We start from the raw sequence: 6,855 nt of genomic DNA, 5'->3' as shown, positions 1-6,855 counted from the left end.
TGCATGGTAGGGTGGAGGGGACCCATCCACCCCTGGGGGACCCACCCATCCCCGGCACCCCCTTGGGGCCCCGTCCGTCTGTTGGATGGCCCCTCCCCCTCCATCCATGCGTGCCAGGGTGGAGGGGGACCCACCCACCCCCGGGGGACCTACCCACCCCTGGGGGACCCACCCACCTCTGGCACCCCCTCCAGGCACTGGCCATCTTTGGATCGTCCCCCCCTTTGAAGCATGGCAGGTGGCAGGGAGACCCCCCCAGGCATCCCCTCCAGACCCTGGCCATCTTTGGATCACCCCCATCCAAGCATGGCAGGGGGCAGGGAGATCCCCAGGTTATTTGTTTGTAAATACATTCAAGTAGTTGCAACATCAATGAATTGAATTTTCTATACGAATGTTATTTTTAAAAGAACCATGCACCCATCAGTTGCTCTACAAGTGCAAAGTCAGCACTGTCAGATGGGGGGATGGTGGATCTGTCCAAAATGGAGAAGGCATGGTAAACACCCCTCTGCCTTTTGTCCCTCCCCTCCAGAAGGAATCAATTATGATCTGTCATTCCCACTTTTTGAACTCGCTTCAGAATCGATTCTTCTGAAAAGAACTTCTTTCAAACTACTCTCTGGAAAAGCATTTGCCTCGCTTCATTGCAATTGCTATCAGTCACACTAGTATCTGAACCAGTTTCAGATGGGGATGGCAGCCATATAATTCACTCAGCAATTAGCTGTATTTCTTAGTGGACATGACCCTCTAGAGAGAATACTCCACTAGGCCTTTGTAGCTCCTCCAGCACAATTTTATGGTCAATGTCTGGCAGATGTTGACCCCAGAGTTGCTCTGGAGGAGCTAGAGATTCCTAGAGAGGTCTTCTCTCAGGTAAAAACATAGTGTTTTTGTTATTTGCAGTTTTTCCACATCCACGGGGGTCCTGTGCCTCTAATCCCAGTGAATGTGGAGGGACAAGTGTATATAGGTACAATATATACAATATAGAATTCAAAGATATAGCCATGTTAGTCTGAAGAAGCAGCATGTAGAGAGAGCTTGTGGCATCTTTGAGCCTCACTAAGGGAAAAATTCAAATATATAGCCATATTAGTCTGTAGAATCAGTATGTAGGGAGATCTTGTGCCATCTTTGAGAGGGACTGAAAGAAAAGTTCAAAGAAATAGCCATGTTAGTCTGGAATCAGTAGATAGAGAAATCTTGTGGCACCTTTGAGACTGAGTGAAAGAAAGCTTAGCAGATTGAATCCTAGATTGAAGTCCAAATGCACCTAAGGAAGTAGATTGAAGTCTAGGAAAGCTCATGCTGCCAACTTCTTTCTTTCGGTTAATCTCAAATGTGCTACAAGCTCTCTCTTTAGATAGAATTTTACAGACTAACATGGCTATGTCTTTCAGTCTTTTTCAGACTAACATGGCTATGTCTTTCAGTCTTTAAGACTAACAGGGCTAGGTCTTGTCAGTCATAGCTGCCTAGCGTCTGCTCAAGAAAAATAAGCTACTTTCAAGGGGCAAGAACGTTCAGTGGTGGCCCTGGCCGAAGGTTTCTTTTGAGCCAGGCGAGGAGAAAGAAGCAGGATGGACAGCAGGTGGAGAGTCTTTGACATTCGTACAATTAAAAATGAAGCAAGCATTGTGATACAGACATAAAAAAAAGGCCAAGGTGATTTCTAGGTGAATCAGTAGTAAGTATAGGTTTAAGCAAGGGCAGAAACATATACTCTATTCTGTTGGTACAAGGCCTCACCGCAAACATAACTGTTCCAGTTCTGGGCAACCACAATTGAAAAAGGAGTTGACAAGCGGAACACATGCAGAGGAGGGAGACCAAAATGGGGAAGGATCTGGAAAACGGTTACCTAAAGGAAGACTTGGAATCTGGATATGTTACAGAAGAGAAGTAAGATGTTTATAAGACAGCCTTTTAAAAATATGAAGATATGTCATACAAGGATGACCAACTTTGTTTTTCTGCGTCTTCAGAGAATAGGACACCAGAAAACGGATTCAGTCTAAGGAATAGAGATTCCTGGTAAACATTAGGGAGAAATTTTGCTGACATTAAGAGCAGATAGAGACAAGTTGGATCCCATTCCTTCAGTGTGTGGCGGATCCTCCTTTTGGAAATTTTTAACAGCTGGATGGCCCATCTGTTGGGAGTTGGTTTGATCGGAATGCTGCATGGCTGAGGTTTGGACTGGAAGGCCCTTGGGGTCTCTTCCAACAACGCTATGCTTTATGTGTGTAAAAAAAAACCCTCCTTCTGATTCACTGGCCAATGTTTTTCTGAAATTATGAAATAGATCCTCTCTTTCCAGCACTCTTTCTTTTCTAATCCTTTCCTTAAAATTCTTAATGCGTTTTTTGTCCCAGGACCTGTTGGGGGGAAAAGGCCACTGAAATCCTGGAGGCAGAGAAAAAGAACTGTCCTTTGACTCAGAGAGAGAGCGCACAGTCCATTTGGATCCTACAGAGGGCTTCAGGAAATGCCATCTCATTGGGTAAGGATGAAGGAGGGCATTCTTCACGTGGTCTCTCTTCTTCAATATATCTATAAATAGACAGCAATCAGTTATTTTCCTCCGAGCTCCATATAGTGGAGATGCTGCTCTTTTGCAAGTGTCTTGCTTCAAGAATTGAGTCATTATTTCTTTTTAAAGCCAGGCACAGGAGAGAGCAATTCATTAGTGTGTTACAACACGCAGGGGGGTACATCTTTTCAAAAGACAAGTACAAAGGACTGAGAAGGCTGGATCTGGAAGTTGGTATTCTTGCTCTCTGCAGTTCCAACTACCTTTGTGTCTGGGGACGAGCCTGGAATAGATGATCCACTGGGTCGGCCAGAATAGACTTTTGACCTTCCCATTCAGTCACACAGAAAAAGTGCCCAGGGAGTCCTTAGTGGTGCTTTGACTAGTGGGATCGGTCCATATGAAACCTGCTTTACCTACATCCAGCCATCTTTTAGATATGTCAAGTCATGACTAGCAGGCATCCTTAGTTTTTTTGTGGGTTTTTGGGGCTCTGTGGCCATGTTCTGAGCAGAGTTTCTTTCTGACGTTTCGCCAGCTCTTTGGCTGGCATCTTCCAGAATGCTTTGCCTGGAAAAGTTGGGATATATATATACTGTTGTGGCCTGGGAATGCAGGAGTGACTTGCATGTGTATTGTTCTGTGGAAAACCCATTCAGGGGCTTTCCCAGAAAGATAGATCACCAAACATTAATCCGTTGCATTAGCCTCCAGGCTGAGGCATCAGCAACCACAGAACAAGATACATGCACAAAAAAAAAATGTGGATTGCCGGCCATGAAGCCTTCAACTTTACAGTAGCATCCTGTTGGTGATATACATACATCCATGCCTATTTTCAGTTGAGGACATTCTCTGACCCTTCTTCTTCTTGTGAGCCTTCAAGTTTGTTTCTAATTATAGCAGTCCTAAGACAACTCTGTTATAGGACTTCTTGGCAGGATTTGTTCATGGGGGAGTCCCTTTGTCTTCCTCTCAGGCTAAGAGAGTGTGATTTTGCCCAAGGTTTACCCAGTGGGTTTCCATTGTGGCGGGTTCAAACTCTGGGTCATTATCCAACACTCAAACCACTATATACACACTGGTAAAGCGTGGTCTCTGTCAGCACAGACCCAAGGGCTCTGTGGCTCAGATAGTCAGATTTCTCTGTTTTCTGCAGAATGGGATATACGTATTTTCATTTCAAATTTCAGGTAGAATAGACAAATATTTTTCTTAGGCCTTCCATACTTTTTTGCTTGTCTCTACCAGTCTCATGAGATCTGGAGGAATCATATTAGTTTGAAGGTTGGACTGTGCCTGCTGGAGAGCAGGATTCAAAATCCCCACTGAGCCATGAAAACCACTGGTAACTCAGGCAAGCCACATCTCTCAGTCTCAGAGGATGGCAATAGTAAGCCCTAAAAAAACTTGCCAAGAAAAACTGTGGAGTCTTCATAACTTGGAAAGGAAGGTACACAACAACAAACCAGCTTCATGGTTATTCAGCAAAGACTGTCAATTGCTTGCCTGTGGAATTTTGGAAGGACAACAGGTCAATAATGTGGGAAATGGTACGGAATGTTTACTTTGGCCTGAATGTAACAGAAGATTGACTTTTGTCTTCCTCTCAGGAGATAGAAGACTGCCCAGAAGCCAAGATGTACTGGCCTCAGCTCTTCATTTGACACTCTGCAAATGGTTTCTTAGAGAGCCTAGATCAGGTAAGGGGCAGGATCTCTGGAGAGGGCAGGTGGGGTGATCCTGGCCCTTCTTCTCCCTAGACACATTTTTTCTCTCTTCTTCTTTCCTTCAATCAGACTTTCCTTGCCATGGCATTTTAATAAACTGATACTGGGAAAAATCCCAAGCTGACGTTTTCTGTCTGAGTGGGGTTAATTGGGTTTTTGGTATCTTTTTCTTCTCCTAGGTGACTTTTGAGGAGGTGCCATTCGATTCAGCAAAGAGGAGTGGTTTCCACTAGATATCCGGATCAAAGGGCCTTGACAGGGAAGTCATGGAGGAAAACATGGAACTTGGTCCTCTCTTGTGAGGCTATATCTTTATTCTTTTTCTTACTGTATCTTTATTTATGGGACCTCTGAGCCCTCTTACTGCCTTCTTGCTGTTTTTCTGCCAGTTATCTCTAATTGGTGTTTTTAAGGTTGTGTCTTAGGAGAAACAAAGACTGAGAAAGACAATTCCTTCTGACTAACATTTAGTTACTAGTAAAATGGAGTTTGCGGGTTTTTTTTAACAGGCAACCCGGACAAAGATGAAATCTCTTTGCCTCTGTAAGGAAATCTTTTTATCTTTCACATGCCTTGCTTTCTCTGGGGCCAAGTCCCGCTCCTCCCATTGAATTATATGAAGATGCAAAATGAGAGCAGTATCCCAAAGAGGAGAAGATGTAGTGAGTGAGGAATTTATTCAAGTATTACAGAGATAGTTTAACAATATTAATAAATTGGATGTGTTGATTCAAATAGTATAGCAACCAGCTTTACTAAAACTTTTGAGAGGTGGTTGATCAGCTGATGATTTCTTCAGGAGAACACCAGAGCCATGCATCAAATCCTCCAACTGGGACGTTTTGATGTCAATAATGTATTTGAGTCCAGTGCCATTTTTTTATTGCCTATGGCCTAATTGTTTTATTCTTTGCCAGGTGGAGAATGGACAAGAGAGATAGAATTTAAAACAACAAAGGGTCTTTGCACCAAAGACCCAGCATCAACAAAAGAAAGAGAATGGAAGCAAAATTAAATCAGAGAGGAAGATGAATAAAGCTTCTGTCTTTCTCAGGTGGAGAATTCTGTGGAAGGGTCCATCCATGAATAAGGAAGAAAGGAGAGGAAAAGAGTAAAGACTTCTCTTGAATGGTGGAGAAATCCCCAGTTGTAAAGAAACTCTTAGTTTTCAAAGGGGACCTCACAAAGTCCAATCACCAAATAAAATCAATTTAAATTTAAAATACATGGAATATAGAAAAGTTTCAGTAAAAGACAATCTTACTTGTCATCAACAAATCATACTGAAGAAAAGCATTTAAATGGTAAATTGGAAATAAATCAGTACAAGAATAGGCTCACTTCATCAAGAATTCATACAGGGAAAGCATTAAAAATGCTTAGAATTGGAAAAAATTCAGTCGGATGAGAGATCTCCCTCATCATCAAAGAATTCAATACAGGAAAAAACCATGTAAAGACTTGAATGAGGAAAGTTTCAGTCAGAGACAGGTCTCTTCCATCAAGAAACCCACAAGGGAGGAAGATGTATTATCCACAACAGAATTAACCAATTCAACATGGCTAATAAACTGCTGTAATTCAAAAATGTAGAAAGAGATTCAACAGAAGAGAATCTGATTCTTCTCAGCAACTCACACATTGGAGAAACCATTTAATTTTTTTTTTGTTGTGTGGAAATACTCTCAAGAGGAAGATAAACCTCACATTGTCCATCACACAAGGACACAAGATGAAACCCTTCATTGTTTATAAAGTGAAAAGGTATTTATTCAAAGACAAACCTATTGTCATGAGGCAACTCACACAGGAAAACTGTTTAAATGGGCAGAGTGTGGAACGCTTCAATGAAAGATGGGCCTCCCTCATGTCAATGAACGACAAAGGGAGAAGCTGTTCAAATGCTTGCAGCATGGAAAAGAGTTTTGTTGGAAGATCTGCCTCTCCCATCGCCAGCAATTCACACAGGGAAGCCAGAGATAAAGCTGTTTTTAAGAGTCATTAGTAGTGAGCCAGCCTTTATGTTGAGGTGTTAAAGAACCTTTTATCAATAACACCTGCTGTTTATTTTTAAAAACCTATGCTTAATTATTGTCATTTATGGTGTTTATATTTTGGGATGTACCCAAAAGCACAAGGAACAGACACACATTGCCCATAGGTTATAGTTATCCTAGGGCCCAAGTGCAAACCCAAGGTGTGTTTTGAGAGAAAATAGAGCAATGAGGTGACAGGAGCCCAGGATTAGTTTCGGTGTGTTTTCTTCTGGAAGCTGTACATGAAGAGAAAACAGTAGTTCTTTCCCTTTGGTGAAGGGAGTCCATGCCCGAAGCATATTTGGATTTGATATGTCCACCTTTATAGTATCCACATCCATGGGGCTGCCCAAGATCAATACATTAACAACTTCAATTGTGGCAAGTTGGTGAAGCTGGTCAGTGGCTCCAAGGGCGAGGAGATGAGAGGTGAGAGAGTGTGGTTCAGAAAGAGGGAGGAAAGGGAGAGAGGCTTTCACAAACCCACTTTCCTTCCGTTTGAGGACCCCAGCCTTCTGCCCCAAAGGCCCTCAAGTCCAGTTAGGTCCTA

At 42.7% G+C, this 6,855-nt stretch overlaps 1 protein-coding gene across 1 annotated transcript in view; it reads left to right on the top strand.

Moving 5' to 3' along the window:
* Positions 1-5,463: 5,463 nt before the first annotated feature.
* LOC121923447 (zinc finger protein 678-like) overlaps positions 5,464-6,855 on the top strand; it is a gene marked incomplete at its 3' end in the record, with an annotated part of 2,495 nt that continues 1,103 nt past the window's right edge. Inside the window, exon 1 of the mRNA XM_042453881.1 lies at positions 5,464-5,491. The remainder of the gene's footprint in view (positions 5,492-6,855) is intronic.

This window comes from Sceloporus undulatus, chromosome 2, assembly GCF_019175285.1.
Source record: "Sceloporus undulatus isolate JIND9_A2432 ecotype Alabama chromosome 2, SceUnd_v1.1, whole genome shotgun sequence".
Lineage (NCBI taxonomy): Eukaryota > Metazoa > Chordata > Lepidosauria > Squamata > Phrynosomatidae > Sceloporus > Sceloporus undulatus.
The sequence above is the reverse complement of the archived record's forward strand: the minus strand, read 5'-3'. Positions and strand labels throughout refer to the sequence as shown.